Source organism: Cyanistes caeruleus, chromosome 7, assembly GCF_971803275.1.
Source record: "Cyanistes caeruleus chromosome 7, bCyaCae1.hap1.1, whole genome shotgun sequence".
Classification (NCBI taxonomy): Eukaryota; Metazoa; Chordata; class Aves; order Passeriformes; family Paridae; genus Cyanistes; species Cyanistes caeruleus.
The window spans coordinates 39,167,955-39,187,655 of NC_141707.1; positions in this window are offsets into that span (position 1 = coordinate 39,167,955).

Consider the following 19,701-nt stretch of genomic DNA (forward strand, 5'->3'; position numbering starts at 1 on the left):
GAGAAATAAACTTTCCACCAGAGATGCATTTCCTGGGCAATGTGAGCGTGATCAGCTCTTGTTTGTCTGCTTGTACCTCTTTCAATTCTGGAATGGAGAAGAGAAATTAATGCAACAACGGGGTCAATCATCAGCAATTAGAAGATGAGCATATTTAAATGACAGTAGAAATGCAAGTGTAGCTGGGAAGCGAAAGAAGGAAATTATCATTAGGAACATCCCATGCTCCCTTCTCACCTCTCAACCACATCACAGCTCACAGAATGACATTTCCTTTGCCTCTGCTCTGCTTTTCCCTGACACACCTGTCCCCAGTGCAGCCAGCAAATCTGCCAATTCAGAGTCCACAGCTCTCACCTTCCTCCTTCAAACCCCTATTTTCTTTCACTGTGTTATTTTCAAAACACAAGTTTTGGAAAGGGATGACGTTTCAAATTTCCTAAGTGGCAGGCAAAGGAGTAATAAAGTTAAAAAAAAAAAAAAAATAGCCACTTGCCTGAGTAAGCATTACAAAACTCAAGGGAAAAGCTGGATAAATATTTTTTATGTTATTTCTGTTCACTCAGTCGTGTTCTACAAACATATCTCTGAGTTTTACTCAGAGGTGAAGTGCTGCCAGCTTTCTGAGAGCATGAAAATGGGCCCTGCATCTGAAAGCTGTAAATTAATTTATTTTTTTGTTTTAGCATTTCAAGAGCTGGATATGGGTAACACCTTAAATGGAGCTTGGATCCCCAATCTGAGCATTCCAGCTCTGAGGCTGCAAAACTCAATCGTGGAATTATGGAACAGTTTGGGCTGGAAGGGACTTAAAAGCTCTTCTTGTTCCACCCCCTGCCATGGTCAGGGACATCTTCCACTATCCCAGGTTGCTCCAAATCTCCTTGTTCCCATCCTGTGGGATCAGCTTCCTGGTTGGCACCTGGGTTTCAGCAGCTCAACACATCCTCACAGCTCGGTCCAGGAGCTCTGGATGGGATTGTGTTTGAGATCCTGCAGGTCTTTAAGGAGAGATGAACATTCCAAGAAATCCCTTCACAGGGGAGTGCTCTGTTAGGCTCTCACCCAAAAGAAAAAATAAAATAAAAGAAATTAAAGAAATCAATTTTCCCACTGTTTTAAGAAGAAGAACCCATGGCCTTCAGTGGAGTCTGCTGGCGATCCCAAGTGATGGAGATAGGCACCAGCTTCCAGAGGAAGATTTCTCTGCTCTGTCTCCAGAGATTCCTCCAAACCTCCCAGGTGACTCCTGGCAACAGCTGATCCTCCCCAGCTGAGCCCAAACCTGCAGATGGGACACATGGAGTGACCTCCCCATGGGCACCTGCACTTCACACCCTGCTGTGCCCATCCCTAACCCAGCAGCCCTCACATCCCCGGCATTTTTGGGATCTCTGCTACTCCAGCACAGGGATTTGTTTCTGTTGTAGCCACTGCAAGCTCAGACCTCAAATCACTGAGTTAGGAAAAAACACCTTATTTATTTGTGGAGCTTTGATCCAATGCATTTTCTTGAAAACATCTCATCAGCTTTGAGGAGGTAAAATACTGTGATAAGATATGCAGATCTCATTAAGCTAATTTTTATCTAATGCTATCTATGCTTTTAATAGAGAATGAAGCAAAAATACTGAGGGAGAGGCATCTCCTTTCCTTTCCTGTAGATATTTTTTTAAGTCAGGGAGCTTTAAGGTCATATTTGGAGGCTTCTCTGGGGTTCTGTTTGTACAGCAAACAGCAGTGTTTTATTCTTCAGAGGTTAAGACAGACTGCCAAAGTAAAAGTTACTTCTGAACCTGGTTTTTAATAAAAATATTGAAGTAGAGATACGCAGCTTGGCAAGTATGACAAACAAAAACAAGCACACAAGAAAATGACACTTTTCCCAAAGGGCCAAACTAGAATTGAATCTCCTGAAAATACAAAAACTGCTCTGAAAAGCAGTTTTCCAACTGCTCCCTAAACCAGACAGTGCTTTCAATATCTTAATACACATTTTAGCTGCCATGCTTAAATATCTGCTTCGCTGACTGTATGGAAGTGAAAGAGCTCAAACCTTTAAATTAGTCATACCAAGCTGTACCTGTGCCCTGATGTGTCACAGCACTGGTGTACAGCACGAGTTCCTCAGATTAAAATCATGGAGTGGTTTGGGTTGGAAGGGACCTGGAACATCATCTTGTTCCACCCCTGCCATGGCCATGGCACGGACACCTCCCACAGCCCCAGGGTGCTCCAACCTGGCCTTGGGCACTCCCAGGGATCCAGGGACAGCCACAGCTGCTCTGGGAATACCCAATATCCCATCCATCCCTGCCCTCTGGCACTGGGAGCCATTCCCTGGCTCCTGTCCCTCCATCCCTTGTCCCCAGTCCCTCTCCAGCTCTCCTGGAGCCCCTCCAGGCCCTGCAAGGGGCTCGGAGCTCTCCCTGGATCCTTCCCTTCTCCAGGGGAACATTCCCAGCTCTCCCTGGATCCTTCCCTTCTCCAGGGGAACATTCCCAGCTCTCCCTGGATCCTCCCCTTCTCCAGGGGAACATTCCCAGCTCTCCCTGGATCCTTCCCTTCTCCAGGGGAACATTCCCAGCTCTCCCTGGATCCTTCCCTTCTCCAGGGGAACATTCCCAGCTCTCCCTGCATCCTTTCCTTCTCCAGGGGAACATTCCCAGCTCTCCCTGGATCCTTCCCTTCTCCAGGGGAACATTCCCAGCTCTCCCTGCATGCTTTCCTTCTCCAGGGGAACATTCCCAGCTCTCCCAGCCTGGCTCCAGAGGGGTTCCAGCCCTGGAGCAGCTCCGTGGCTCCTCTGGGCTCTCTCCAGCAGCTCCAGGTGCTGCTGATGTTGAGCCCCAGGGCTGGGACAGCTCTGCAGGTGGGGTCTCACCTGAGGGGGCAGAGGTTCAGAATCCCTCCCTTTCCTTCAGCCTGAGCCACAGGAGGGACTGGAGGGTTCACAGCTGGGACAAGTTTGATCTCTCCTCAACCAATATCCCAAATTTCCTCTCCCCAGGACGGTTCTCCAGCCCTTCTCCACACAGGATTTGTGCTGGGATTCCTGACCAGGTGCAGGGCAGGCGCTTGGCCTTGCAGAACTTCACCAGGATCACGGGTCCCACCTCTCCAGCCCATCCCGGTCCCTCTGGATGTCCCATCCCTTCCCTCTGGCTGTCACCTCACACCGGGGAGGTTTTGGCTCTCTGGCCCTGGGCTGTGGCCACCATCTCCTCCTCATTCTCACCATGTCAATGGTCCCTCCCCTGGCACACCTTTGCTAAAGGAGCAAGGGCTGAGTGTAAAAATGCCCTTCCAAAAGGCACAGAGCTCCCAACTGCAAATATAAAATGGAATATTCAAAGTTCACAGCTGCCATCCCACCGCTTGCCCTTTCCCTAATCCTGTGCAGTCAGGACCTCTCACTGCGTTAATGTTTTCTCTCCAGAATCATTATAATGAACAACCTTTATAAATAATACATTTCCTCTACTCCCTTTTGTTCTGTGGGGACAATTCCTCCTCATAAAACATCACAGATGACAGAAGAGAATCAGGATTTGAAAAGATTTAGAAACGTTCAAGCATCAGATAGAGGTTTTTTTTCATCTAATAATGTATTTTTTTTGTATTTAGTTTAAATACTTAGTATAATGCTATTTTGTTATAAAACACCCGTGCTGTACATATTAAAAAATTACTGGTCTCGAGCTCATCTCTTATGTTCTTTCTGTCAACAACCAGACACATTTTGCCTCTTCTTTCAAAAAGCCATTTCAAGAAATGTCATTATTCTCCAGTCATAGCCCACAACTTCATTATCGTTGTCAGCTCCTTGAATATTTATCTCTGGAATTTTCTTCCACTTCAGTGGTACAGAGGGACTTGGAGGGGTGAAGATGAAATACAGACCTTTCTGTCACCTTTTTTTACATTGTGAGGGGCTCATTTACAGATACCCCAAATGCACAAAGGCACAAATAGTCCTTGAAAGGTTTAAAATTATCTAACTCCGTATTTACTGAAGTTTATGAATCATTATTTCTGCCCCAGTTCCTTGAAAAGATGCTGCACCTGTTTACAACTTGTTTGAAGCACAATGATTTATATCCAACATATTTTTCTCAAAACAAAAACCCATAAATTCCAGGGAATAAATTATTGGGAATAAGTACACAGACACAGATATGGGGCTGTGCTCCTTGCAAGGGGGACAGGATGTCACTGTCACCATCACCAATAAGGACAGCACCAGAAACAAAGAAGCATTTGCATATGCAAATTCCAGTGGGGAATGTATTAAAAATATTGAGATTCCTGCTCAAGAGAACAAAGTGAGTTTTGCTACTAGTTACTGGTGAAAATTTGAGTTACAGAACACCAAACTTCTACTTTCAGCCATTCAATGGTCTTGTCTGATATCTCTAAACCACATCTGTGCTCCCACTTGGATTTTGACAGAATTAAGGAAAATGAAAGTGCAAAAAATCATTAAAAATGGAACTGATGACCAGGACAGCTGTGGCTGCCCTTGAATTCCTGGAAGTGTCCCAGGACAGGTTGGATGGGGCTTGGAGCAGCCTGGGACAGCAGGAGATGTCCCTGCCCATGGCAGGGTGGGATGGGATGAGCTTTAAGGTCCTTTCCATCCCAAACATTCTGGGATTCTCTGTTCCCATGAACTACAATAAATACAGATGTTCCCATTCTGGCTTCACCACGCTCAGGTTAACAACCACAAACCAGGCTGCAACAGAGTGACTTAATAACATATTCAGTAATTGCTAACAAATAAAAATTATTCCTAAACAGAGTTATGTGTACATTTCTAGAGCCATCTGCCATATATGAAGAGCTGGGTGTGTTTGGAGCATTTTCCCAGAGCAATCTCATCTGTCTTGTTGTCTGCAGCCCTCAAGAGTTGGATGACTAAAACCGAAGTCTATAAATAAAGATTTTGTACAGTTTTTAAATTTATACTCTGGAGTTTTTCACATAATACAGCTTTTCTGTATTCTGCAGCTTCCTACATTCTGCTTTCATACTCCACACAAATCCTATCACACAGCTTCCCTGGAATCTGAGTCCCTTTCAGGCAGAAATGAGAATAAGAGGAGAATCATGGAATTGTGGCATCCTGGAATGGTTTGGATGGGACCTGAAAGTTCATCAATTCCACCCCTGCCATGGGCAGGGACAGCTCCCCTGATCCCAGAGTATGGAAAATCCCAGTGAAAATGGGATTGAACGGGATGAAAACCAGTGTCCATAAAGGAGACTGAGAAGTTCTGCCATTTATTCGAATAAAGGGAGAGTCCACCAGGGCATGGCCCGTGGGGTTTTCTCGCTCTCTCCAAATTTAGGAGTGCACTGTCTCCTTTTATCCCAAACTCCCAGCCACACATTGCCCTCTTCCCTTCCCCATTGCTGGGTGCCAGGAGGGTGCAGCCTTCCCAAGCCTCCTGCCCCATATTCCCCCTTGAACCTGGCATTTTCCCCCAAGGTTCAGACCCTCAGCCTTGTGCAGACCCCCTTGTCTGTGCCAGGAGCCAGAGGAGACATCGAGACGCATTTTGGATCCCCTAACACCCATCCCATGGTGTCCCTTTCTGCAGAGCCGTGAGCCCCGCTACAACAGGAGATCCTGAGGCCTTTAACAACCCATTTTTAATGTTCTGATGTTCTCTGCTTTAACAATCCATTTCTAATGTTCTTGATAGTAAAAGATTTTAAAATCATAGAAGATTCAGGGAGTTAGAAAGAAAGTTAGGCTTGGCAAGCCCTGGGAAAAGTGTTAAAAGTAGGCCCTGGGAAATGTTAGGCCTTGCTCAGATCATGTGAAATTGCACCTGTGTAGTCAGTACATATACGATATAAATGATATAATATAATGTATCATGTAAATTATAGAATTGTTAGATGTGATTAGATATAATTATTGTTTAAAGAATCATGAGAAACTGTGTTAGGGGTTCGAGTGGGATCATGAGAAATCCATGCTTGGGTAAAATCAATGTATACAATAGAACATTGTAAGTTTAATAATTAATATGTAAGTTATATAACAATAGAGTATCAAATATGTTCAGCTTGAAACCAAGTCGGGTCAGATTTGGGTCTGTGTACCCCTGACACCCAGAGCTCTTTAATAAAGCACCTTCAGATAATCATTCTGTGATTATGTATTCCTGAATGCTAACATTCTGATGTTCTCTAACAATCTGTGTGTAATGTTGGGATGTTCTGTTATTGACAAACAGCACATTCACTCCTCCCCATCCCGGCTGCCCCACACTCCTCCCCTGGCCTTGGCATCCTCAGCACGGAGAAACTGCCCCAGATCCCAAGCAGCAAGCGGCCAAACCCAAACCCTCCGCCCTGGCAGGGTGTAGGAACAAAACTTCCCTGCTTTCCCTCTCCTGGAAGCCAGGAATACAAAAGATTTGCAGCCAGACCTGAATTAGACTGCAAATCTTTTCTTTCCTTATCCCTCCCGCTGCTATTTGCCTTCACCACACTCCTCCACACTCCCACTAATCCTTTCCCAAACCCATTTTTTCCACTTTGTTTCCCAGCACCATTTTGTCCCCTCGTGGATTACCAAGACCCTTTCTCAGTGCCTCTCATTGCCCCCTCCAAGCATTCATGTCCTTAATTCCCTCTGGGAGAATGGACAAACCATTCCTGCACTCCAGTCCTTTCCCCTCATTGTCCCCTCTGGCCATCCATGTCCTAAACTACTGCCAGGAGAATGTGCAAACCAGCTCAACCTTCTCCCAAAGGATCCTTCCAAGGGATTTTGGGATTCTCATTCCTATAGTTGTCACCCTCTCCTGACTTTCCTTTGTTGCCCACGTTTTACTCCCTGATGCTGTACTCACATTTGATGATTTCACGAGATCCTTCTCAGCTTTCCTCCCTTCCTGCCCTCTCTGGGTGTCCAGGGTGGTCTTTCCTTCCCAGACACCTTCCACTGTCCCAAACTGCTCCAGCCTGGCCTGGGACACTGCCAGGGATCCAGGGGCAGCCCCAGCTTCTCTGCAATTCCATCCCAGCCAGGAATTCCCAATTCCCAATATCCCATCCATCCCTGTCCTCTGGCACTCCCCATTGTCCTCTGGGATTCCCAAGGATCCCTCCCAAGCTCCTGATGGATTGCTCTGCTCTCACAATTCCAAGGAGCCCTGCCTGGGTTGTTCCTCTAAACTCTCTGTAATATATTAAATTTTCAATAGGCTTTTTTCCAACAACACTAAAGAAAAGCTTTAATTCAAATTCTGGCATTAGGCACGATTGCAGAAAAACTAATCAAAATTTTTAATCAATAGTATATTGATATTATTAATTATTGCCAATGGATTATAGAGAATCCGTGTGAGGAATCACTCCAGAAGAACACAGATGCCTCATCCTCAACAAACCTGGGGTGGCTGGGTGCAGTTTTTTTCTGTTTATTTATTTATTCCTTCTTTGAACAGCAGGTATTTTGGGAGCACCTCTGGAGTTAATGCATCCTGTTATGAAATGAAGGAGTTTTCCTCCTGGATTTCACACACAGGCTCAACCTACTTCCATAATAACTCCGGGAGTTTGTGCTCACTTTGTGGCAGATCAAAGCAGAAAGGCAGGATTCAAACACAGGATTTTGTTTTGTTTTTTTCCAAGAGCTCCATTAAAATTGCCAAAGAAACAACACCCAATAACAAATAGCAAAATGCCAAAGAAATAACACAGATAACATCCCCTTTTTCCCCCTCTCAAATTCTGAAATTAATCCATAATTAAGGAAATATGTGAGAATAAACACTCAATATCTTTATTTTTACTTTATATTTACAGTGTGCTTGCATTCTGTCCCTTTGGCTATAACTGAAGCTCTATTTTTTAGAATGGTGGGCAAACTTAGCACTATTTTAGTGATAAAGCACTAATATATAATATATAATATATAATATATAATATATAATATATAATATATAATATATAATATATAATATATAATAGATAATAGATAATAGATAATAGATAATAGATAATAGATAATAGATAATAGATAATAGATAATAGATAAAAGATTTATTATTATTATTATTATTATTATTATTATTATTATTATTATTATTATTATTATTATTATTATCATTATTATTGACAACCTGCTGGTACAGAGTAATTGAAATATAAGATTTGATTTTAAAAAAGCAACTCCCAAGAAAACAAACAAGACCAACCTTGCACTTGTTTAGAAATAAAATTGCCAGGAGTAATTCTGGAGCTTGGAAGGAGGAAAATTATTCTCCTTTCTGTGCATATGAATAATAATGGTTTCATTTTTTACATAAAACACAAGAATAAAGACATCACAGCAATCTCTTGAAGTTGTTTTGGAATTCCACAGCAACACCACTCTGAAGTGGCTTTACTGAGCTTAAAAATAATTTATAATTTTGTGTATTGCAATGTAACACAAAAATTTCTATCTCACCAAATTTCCAAGACACAAAAATTTAGTGTATAATTCCAGAAGTGAATTTTTCAACATAAGAGTTTAAAGTTTATATCACATAGAAATGTAAAAAAAAAAAAAGGAATTATCATTGATTGTTTTCCCAAAACTCAGTCTGTGATGTTTTGAAAACTTCGTCATGAATTGTAGTCCTTAATGATGCCTTCCCCTGGAAGTGAAACTCTGCTAGAGAAATATTAAAAGTTTTTCCTACTAAAAGGGGCATGAACAGAAGATGGCAACAAATTTTAGCTTGAACAAATTTTCTCTGTTTCCTATGAGAAAATATAACTAAAATCTGATTTTGAATCAGCTGTCCAGAAGTATCCAACCTGTGGATTGATTCTGATTTAAACACCACCCCCTATCCAGCATCAGTAAAATATTCAGAAATACCATTATAAATAAATAAATAAATTTATATTTATATTTATATTTATATTTATATTTATATTTATATTTATATTTATATTTATATTTATATTTATATTTTCTTAATTTCCAACTGCAAACCAAATATCACAAACAATTCCACCCCAGGTTTCTGAAGGAACCTTCAGAGATAAATCTCAAAATCATGACTGAGATTTTTCAATCAGTAATTTACTGATTATTATTAGTATTAGTATTAGTATTAGGGATATTAATATTAGGGATAGGTATTTATAACTTCAGTCTAGTACCAAAGAATAGAAAGTTCATTAATCTGGGTTTAGCTAAAATAAGAAAATATTCCAGGTGTTGATGGGATACTTATGAGCAACTTCCTGAATGCAGTTTTAAATAACTGTGTTTCATTTTTGGGGGGAGGGAAGGGTATTATTACTATTATTATTATTATTATTATTATTATTATTATTATTATTATTATTAATTCCATCCAAAACCATCCCAAAGTTCTTGCAGGAAAATCCTTCATATGTTCAATTCTGACTGCTCAATAAATAATTCCTGGGAAAACTGGTGCTCTTTGGGCTCTGAGCAGCCCTGAATTTGTTGCTGCTTCTGTGACTACTCAGCTATGAGAATTATACTGCAATTAAAGCCACATGAATGTCCTGAGAGCTTCTCTGATATTTTTAATTGTAGCCACCAAAAAAAGGCAGTTTTAGTGCATGATTCTCATTAACAGGACATAGTGAGCTCTCAAATGCCACTGACAGCTTGTGCTGGTTTTATTTGGGCTCCCTGGGGAAGCCACCAGGCTGAAATAATAATAAAATATAATAATATATATATATATTTAACCCTACTAAACAAACAAGGGTTTTCTTGTTCTTTTTTTCCTTTTTTTATTAGGTCGTTAAATGGTGAGGAACTTGTGGGTAGGGGTGGACTTTAATGAGCAAGTTACGAGTTCAGGTGGAACAAGTAAAGAACAAACTTGCACAGCTGCTGAAATTTCTAGCACGTTTGACCAAGAAAATGAACTTGGCCCAAAATGAAAAGTGCTCAGAGTGTTATGAGGGAAAAATGTGGAAAACAAACTTCATCCATCCCTCACTCCAGAACTGATTTCCTTTTGAAACTCAGGCTGAAACACTTCTCAGTTTGAAACCAAAACCAGGAACAATGACTTTATTTGATGTTTCCAAGGCTTAAAAGTGTTTATTTCACCAAAACAATTTGTTCTAATTTCATAAGTGAAGTTCTGAGCAGTGCTAATGATCCCAATTCTTCTTTTTGAAGTTTCAGTACAAATGCACACCTAGGTTTGTATCTTTCTAATGAGTTTATAGGATTTTATGAGGAGTCTTTGAGCCTCCTTCTTAGTTCAGGGACAAAACTTTAGCTGAGTTCAGTGAAAGCAAATCAATCCATGGGCAGGAAAAGTTCCAGTTCTGCTTTTTCTGGGATTATTGGGAGAAACACAAACAAGGCTAAGAAAAATGATTCTTCTGGCTGCCAATAACTCGGTGCTTCGTTTACAACTATTCCCAAATAATTTTTTGTGTGGGTTTCCTGCTTTCTCACCTCACTTTGGACGCTCCCAGCCCTGGATCCCCAGTGGGCCCCAGCAGTGGGAAGCTGGGTTTGCTCTTTAATCCCAGTTGGGCACTGCTTTAGGCTAAACCCCCCTGGAAAACTGCTGTGCCCGACTTAGAGCCCAGACAAACTGTTTGAATGGGGCCTAAGAGGATTCTGCTTTAATGCTCAGGGGGAATAAGGCTCTTTAATGCAGAAAAAGCCTCCTAATGGAGTCTGTGGGTCAGTCCTCACTCGCCAGCAGCACCCAGAGCTACCTGGGCACGTTCACACCGCTCCAACCTGCACCTGCTGCCCTCTCGTTGATTAACCTCGCTAATTAATTATTTCCTCTTAGTAGCACCTTCTCACCACACCAAGTGCCAGACAGCAACATCCAATTTGGAACTGTTCCTTTCCAGCTTCCTGGTTTCCCCCAGAAATGTTGTCTCCTGGAATCTGGATTTCAAGGGAGAGGTTCGAAGCCGCGGTGTTTGATCACTCGGAGGCTCCTGTGCTGCAGGTTCCCAAAATCACACATTTTATTTAATGCCTGACTATTTGGTAATTGCTCCTATTCAGTCTCACACCAGCTTGAATGATTTCAGCTTTTAATGTGCCTCATCTCATTCTGAGGCACATCAATCCAGGAGGAGATTGCAGCACCTTGAAATACTAATGCTTGTCACACACTTTAATCTCCTCTAAAAGGTCTTGTTCCTTGTGTGCTTAAATCTCTTAATAGCTTTTCCCTCTCCTTAGGTTTTTACTTTTGTGCAACCCATTCTAGTTAGGCTGAAGTTTGTTTAATTTTCATTTCAGCAAAGAGCAAGAGCAATAATCTAAAAGCCTGGATTATTACTGTATTAGTAAAAAAGATAAAATTGCTTTTTCTAAAAAATGACATTTTTTTCTCCCCAAGAATGAAACTCTCCTAAAAATGCATCTGTAGGAATAAAATAAACTTTCTAGAACGTAAAAAAGCCTGCAAGAACTTACACTTGGTTATGTCTGAGGATCACTTGAAGCACAGTTGGATATCACAGCTAAATTTCTGACATTATGGAACAGTGGGAATGATTGACACCATGCTGCTGAACACCTCTTACAATAATGAGATTATTCTTTTATTCCAGACTCGTTTTTATTCTATTGCCCATTTAGAAATGGTTACCTGGTGCTGTTTGATCTCCTTGCACCGTTCCTGCTCTGGCCACGCTGCTGAGGTTCCCACAAGGCACTCACAGTGAGAGGGGATCCTTGTAAATTAAACAACAGCAGAACTGATTTTTGCCATTTCCCTTCCAATATTCTAGAAAAAAATCTAATTCAAAACGATTGTTTCATGGAGTCAACCTGCAGTACTTCCCCCTTGGAGATCAACCACACTCCTTGGGACAGCATTTTAAGGCTAAATTAACACTATCTGCACAAGAGCAACAGTTGTTAAAATGATGTTTCTCTGGAAAGCTGCTGCTGTCACATAGAGACTTTTTCAATCCTTTACTCATTGCTCAATCCACTGATGTGCTTCAGACTCATCAGTGTTCACTCAGACCTTCACCTTTCTCCAGGATACACAGAAAAAACTGTGCCACTCCGTTTTAGGCACCTACTCTATGATACATAAAAGAACCCCAAAAATGCATTAAAAAATATATTGTATCCCTGATGAGAAAACCCTAAACGATCTTTTAAGTTTGGGGCTTTTTTTTCTCCTCATTGTTATTCAAAATGCTTAATAAGAATTATCCCAAATTTTTAAGACATCTGCAGTTCAGTCTGTTTTTGAAGTGAGTGATGCTTGATGCCTTGAAGAGCTCTCACACAGAGTTTTAGCAGCAACCAGGGATGGGGCAGGGTTAAAATATTGTCTTGTTTTAGCCTGACAAAATACTCCTGGAAAGGAACATATCTGATCTATGAAAATATTGCTGTGAGGTGTCTGCTCAGCACTCAGGCACAGAGCTGAGAAACGCAGGCAGGCTCTGCCTGGGTCAGCTCCAGGATGAATGGAGCCACTCAGTTAAAGAGCAGGGATCCAGGGGCATTCCCACTTTGCCATCCAGGAAAATCTGCCCCTTTTCCCTCCAAAACACAGCACAAGGCTGTCCCTGCACTTCTCTGCAGTTCTTCCTGTTTTCTTTCAAAGCTCTGAGGCAAAGGAGATTGAAGTCAATACCTGAGGTCTTTATGAAATGTCACCTGGGCAGGGCAGGAATTCCACTCTGTTCATCAAAGGTGAGATTTCATTCCTCTGTCAAAATATTTACCCAGAGAAGGGTCCTCTGACAAGGTGCTGGTGTCCCATTTTGTGAGAATTTCCAAGCAGTTTTTCATTTGGGACAGAGGGGTTTTTTCAAATCATTCCGGATTGGTTTGGGTTGGAAGGGACCTTAAATCCCAGTCACATCCCCTGGAAGGCAGAGACACCTCCCACTGTCCCAGGCTGCTCCAAGCCCTGTCCAGCCTGGCCTTGGGCACTCCCAGGGATCCAGGGGCAGCCACAGCTTCTCTGGGCACCTGTGCCAGGGCCTGCCAGGAATTCCTTCCCAATATCCCATCCAGCCCTGCCCTCTGGCAGTGGGAGCCATTCCCTGTGTCCTGTCACTGCCTGCCTGCGTAAAAAAATCACTCACTTTTTCACTTAAAACCCTGAAAGACAAAAACAAGGTCTCCCCAAGCCTTCTCTGCCTGTTTGACCTCTACACACAACTTCTATCATTAAGACCTCACCAAACAATCAAGTGCAGCTCAACAACCACCTTGATGTTGAGCCTGAGGTCAGGTAACACCTGAACTCCCACGTTATTCTTCCCAAACCCAAAGATACTCAGTCCTGGAGCAAAACCTCTATTTTCTCTCAAAACTTTCCAGATTCTGTGGGATGGGAGATTCTGAATGTCTGTTCCTCCACCCTGATTAACTTAGGGTTTCTCCTCTTCTCTTCTCTTCTCTTCTCTTCTCTTCTCTTCTCTTCTCTTCTCTTCTCTTCTCTTCTCTTCTCTTCTCTTCTCTTCTCTTCTCTTCTCTTCTCTTCTCTTCTCTTCTCTTCTCTTCTCTTCTCTTCTCTTCTCTTCTCTTCTCTTCTCTTCTCTTCTCTTCTCTTCTCTTCTCTTCTCTTCTCTTCTCTTCTCTTCTCTTCTCTTCTCTTCTCTTCTCTTCATTCCAAGAGGAGCAGGGGCAGTTCCAGAGCCTCAGGAAGCAGCTCTTATCCCCCCTGGCAGGGGATAAAACTGTTTATACCCCGCTGAGCGTGTGGGATTTCAGCAGAGCCACACTCAGGGGACCAGAGGAGTGTCACGTGTGTCCCCAAGCAGGGCTGGCTGCCAGGACCTGAACCTGTGGTTCCAGAGAGTCTACATGTCCGTCTGGGAAACCCAACCTGCTGCCTGGAGCATGAAACCATCCCCAGTTTAAAACTCGCAGCCTTATTCCTCTGGAATGTTCCTTTGGATGAATGGAATAGCCAACCCTGCTGGATAAGCACATTAACTGGATGCTTTGCCTAAAATGATCAGAAGTAAAATAACTCTGCTGGCATTTAAATCACCGTAATTCCCTGCAAAGGCAGCGCTGTGGAGATGAGCAGGAACGTGGATTAGTTCCATGTGTTCCCACATCCAGGCCCATTCCAGAGGTCACCTCTGGCAGTTCTCAATGAAAAGGTTGGAGGAGGGATTTGTCACATGGACACGTGGTCACGTGGCCATGGTAAACATGGATGTGATTCCACATATTCTGTAACAATTAATTAAGAATGTTACACTCACAGAAAAGGAACAATCTCAAACACTTTTAAACAATTGCCAAGTGCTGATTTTTATGAAGACCTTTGAAGACTGCCATGATGAATTGTCAATGACAATATTATAATTTTTTTCCCAACTGCCTTGAAATATCTTTAAATCACTGGTGATTAACAGCTGCAATAACTATAATTGGGTCAGTGCAGCTTTAATCCCCGCTTTCACACCCAAACCTAAACAACTGAAAATCAAATCAGAAACAAAGCAGCAAAACACACCTTAAATTTCTGCAGCAGTAGCACTGCTCTAACCCTCCAGAGGTAATTATCATCCTTAATGACTCCAGATATGATTGAGGCTTTTAACAAAAGGAATGCTGCCTTGGAAGCCTCTGCCACAGCTCACAATGTGACTGCTGTGAAAAATTGTCAGCTGAGGAATAAATGTGTTTTATTAATGATGGGTACGTGAGGGGATGTGCAAATTCTGCCCAAAAAGAGCTGGGAAAGGTGAAATTCCTTGACTCTTACAGGAGGAAGTTGCACGAGAGGCCCCAGGCAAGGCTGAAGGGAAGGACTTGGAACCATGACCTCAAAATGAACAGGTTTGGCAGAGGAGGGTTTGGATTGGGATTATCTGTGGGTAGGAATGGATTTCCTAAATACGAAGCACCAATGTTTCAAAATATTATTGTTTAAACAACAGCTCTTTCCACATCCAGTGTTGTTGGATGCTGCACCCAACAATCAAATTATTAACCTACAGTTTTGAGAGGGAAATGAGTCAAATCAGGCCCAGTTTATCAGGTAAGATAATTCCATTTTTTGTGCACTATCAATTCTCACGTTTCCTGATGAATAACCCATGAAACCATTTTTATTTCAGCACTGGAAAGGGCACTGCTGGTGTTGAGTTTGAAGAAATCAGGGATGTTAATAAACGCCTGAAATAATGGAGCTGTTCTTTGTGAGTTTTCCCCAAAAGATTTTGTGTAACTCAGGACCAGGCTGCTCTTCTGTGTCTAAAACATGGAGCAAACCAAAATCACCCACTCAGAAATGTAAAAGTATTGCAAAAATTACTCCAAATTATGTTATTTCCAGACAGGAGCACAGTACACCTGTAAGGATGTGATAAAAAATTAGGAACATCCACATATCCAAGTAACAGTCCCGAAAAGAAAATTCACCTGATCCTGGGAGATGCTCTGCAGATTGCTTTGTATTTTGAATTTCTAAAGCAAATACCAAAGCAGTGATTATGATCTGCTAATGACTTTTCCACCTACTCCTTGAAACTGTTTAAAAATCTGAGGTAAAAGTTTGAACAGAAACCATTAGTTTGCCTGGGATACTTTCTCTAGAATTTTTAAAGACACATTTTTTTTTTTAGGAGGAAGATTTAAGCCATTAATAAAAAGGCTCTGAAAATTAACCTTGCAAAAAATTCCTGCTGGAAACTCTGCCCGTTTGGATAAGGCTGTGCCAAACCCAACAGCGGGGATTGCTCCCAGGGGAGCCATCAGCTGCAGGGCTGGAGCTGGACAAGCTGCCCTTTCCCTGGAATGGTGCTCAGATGTGTGGAACATGCAGGGAAAACACAGATGGATTGATGGAGGATGGAGGAATATCGTGCTCTGCAATTATTTATGATGCTACAATGCTTTTTGCTTTCTTGTAACAGTCACTGGAATGAAAGATAAGCCATGGCTTCTACCCACCCTTGCCTTCCTGATATTTACATATTTGCAATAATTGTACTTAAATCCTACAATTAAAAATCCCTTTCTATTTCTCTCTGTTCTGGAGTGAAAGCCACGAAGTCTTTTCTTGAATTAGAAAGGAAGTCTGGGACGAACTTGGAAGGGAACAGGAATTTCCTGAATCTGCCAAGCACCGATGGCTTCCAGAAATTGTCCCAAATTCACCTTTTCCATAAGAAGAAAGGAAAGCTGACACACAAAATGGCAGGATCAGAGAATCCTGGAATGATTTGGATTGGAAAGGGCCTTGAAGCCCATCCAGTGCTACCCTTGTCATGGGCAGGGAAAATGCCCATTATCCCAGGGTTCTCCAAGCCCTGTCCAGCCTGGCCTGGGACACTTCCAGGCATGGGACAAATCTCAGAAATCTCAGATGGATCCATATCAGAAGTCACCATCCACCAGAAAAAGGGATTGTAAGAATGTGAGGACGGACAGAAGAAAATTCAAGAAAACGGGGCAGAACGTGCAGAAATAGCAGCAAAGCTGTGCAAGAAGTGAAAACAAAAGGCCTCAATGAAGCATTGATTGAGGGGAGAATTCCTCTGGGAATGATCATCACATTATTAAGGAAAGGAAACCCTGACAGAGCTGACTGAATCCATATTCCAGGCAATTTGTATCACACGTACACCGGGTGTACACCAGGTACAGCAGCACAGCTCACAATTATGCTGTTCACCAACAGAATGGGGTAAAACTCCATGAAAAAAAATGTAGTTTTTATGTTTAAAATCCACAAACCTCAGTGATTGTTGTGCCTTGAGCAAGTGGTTGGTGTGGATTCTCAGTAATTCTCCCATTCTCACTCTTCCAGCACTCTCAGCTCCACCACAAATTGTGTGATTATGAAAAATGAGCTCAGAAGTTTTTTGTCAAGGGGGTTTTTCTTCCAGCAGGAAAACACCAGCAATCACCAAGCTTTTCCACAAAGAATTCAGCTCAGATCAAGATAGATCTCAACTTTGACACTAAAAAAGCACAGGGAAACAGATTAGCTGGCAGCTTTTTAAGCAGCTGGCGGGGAATAACAATAAATTCACTGCTCCCACTGGCTCCCAAGGAAATTTGCTTTCCTGATTACTGGAAAGAGACTCATAGGGGAGGTTGGTGCAATCAGAACATTCTGTGGTGCAGCAGCACTTCAGAGCTTCAGAAATCCTTGCACTGAGATTTAAACCGCCTAGACACAACTTTATTGTCTAATTATCCCTTTGAAACTTGGGATGGAGTTGTTTCAAAAGAAATAAACTTAGGTCCCCACTTTTATTTGGTCTCACCTTTGTGTTTTTCCAGTAAAATATTTTCCCCCATCATCTGTAGCAACCACATAAGTGGGGGTTTGCTGTTTCTGGCTGCAAGACACGATGGCAAATTGTTTCATTTTAACTCACAGCTCATCATTTTAAATTTTGTTTAATTTTAATTTTACAAGCCGGTTATTTCTAAGGAAATAAACAACCCAGGGAGACGCTCCCACTCCTAATCTCCCTGCTGGTGCCAAGGTCACGGAGGGAACGCCGGGTCAGTGCATTAAGTCCTGAGTGCCAGTAATAGCTGCTCTTGCTTGGAGATGTCACTTTGCATTTGTCTGGAGAAGTCAGCAGAGGAGTTCAAGACGCCCTGATGGAGGTGATGAGCAGAGTGTGCCATTTTTAATCAGTAAATTGGTTTACGGGAGCAAACTTTCTGTTCAATTGGCTCGCAGCATCGGAGCAATGCGCAAGAAATATCATTTTACCTCAGAGTTATTCTGTTCACAAGGAACTTGCCTCATGCTGGTTCTTTTTGTATATTCCTAAGTCAGATCCAGGTTCTGGGCTCTATCTCAGATGTGAGGTGATAAGAAAACACCACAACTTAAACAGGGGAGGTATGAGCTAGGCTAACCCACACTGTCTCATCCCTTCTCCAGTTTTCCAAGAAGGGCAGTGCTCATGCCTCTTTTTTCCTATGAATATCCAACATAATTCAGACATTTAAATGTCTTGGTCTCTTTTAAATCACAGCGTTATCAGAAGGCTTCAAAATGTGTCCTAATAAAGTAAATTTTTTGTCTGTTTGGGTTTGTTGGGGAATTTTTTTAATCATCCTTGTTGCGCAATGTGGCGAAACGTCTGAATTCCCCGCATTTCTTCTTGGGAATGAACGTAAGAGGTGAAAGAATGGGAAGAGCTGTAGGATCTCTGCTCACTGTGTGCTCTAAAGGCCTCAGGAGTGGACATGTTGACTATAACCAGATGGCTGCAGGCTAAAATATTCCCATCTCCTGCACAAACAATACTCCGGTGACTCCCAGTTGTCTCAGGGGGGTCACTGACTGCTCTGTCCCCCTGCTTTTATCAAGTGTCCCAGACAAAGCTGCTCAGTGACTTCCAACCTATCCAAACCTTCCTGCCCTTCACACCTCACCCCCACATCCCCAGCTCTGCACCATTTCCAGCTTTGCCCACACTTGGTTACAAACCTTCCCTTGGACAGAGTTTTGCTGGTAGGAAAGGGTTTAATTAAGTTGTCCTCTTAATGAGCAAACCCAGCACAGCAATGTCAGGGCTCAAAAATGATCTGCACAGCTTTAAACACAGAATCTTTTATAGCTCAGAGCACAGCCAGGGATTTTAGGAGAGTTCTAACAGATTTAATTTATTTAATAATTTAGCTAACATATGGATTTAATAAAAAACGCTGTAAGATATGAAAGGGCTGTGATGTCCAACGTGCAAAGGCAGACCTACAAAGAAACCCCGATGTCTCAGTGCCCCATCCTGCTCCACTGCACCCAAATTCCTGCTTCCTACAAATTCCTGCAGCCTCCAGCCACCTTCCTACACCCCTTCCAGCCACCCTGATCCACCTGAGCACTCCTGCATCCACCTCCTCAAACCTGGCTCTCAGATCCCTCTCCAACTTCCCCTCCTCATTTCCCATCTATTTCAATTTCTTTCCATGTTTCCAGGATTTACACTGGGCAGAAGTTTCCTGGAGTTTGGTCATTTTTGGAGGACAATTATAAATAGAAGTTTGCAAGGTCACATCCTGGCTGATGGAATTATTCCTTGTGGAAGACAAATTCTGCTTGAGAGCCTTGATTATCCAACATCAGGACAATCCATGACAGGTCTCAGCCTCCTCTGGAAGGTGAAAATCATCCCATTCCAGCCAGTTGAAAGGGACTGAATCTGAATTTCTCCGATTTCCCACATCTCTCACAGAAAATACCGGGCAGAAAAGGTGATTAGCATTCCAGTTAACAGAGCCCAAAGCTATTAGTAATAAATCCATTAGAACTTTTAATTAAAAACCCCGAAACTCATCAAGCAAAATCCACCTCATACAATAAAATAAATTTATAATATCAGTAATAATTAGCAATGCATCCTGTAGGATTAAAAATCATTAAAATAATTACATTTTGAAGTATTTTTAAATAGGTAATAGACTGCTTTAAAGACACTAATAAAATTATATTCAGAACCTGTAGGCTACTGTCCAGGCAGGATACACTCTGAGCGTAGTCTAAAATAATGAACTTACAAGTAATTAACAAGTAGAAGGCACTGGATAATTACTTTTAATGATCTTGCCTTCCTTCTTGAAGATAACAAAGATTTGGGGCCCCTTTGAGCAAAATTTGATGATAGTCACACTTTGTGTGCTGCCCACCATTCCCAACATCCAAAAAGAAACAGGTTCTAAGTATTCCAAGATTACAGGGGCACACAAATAGT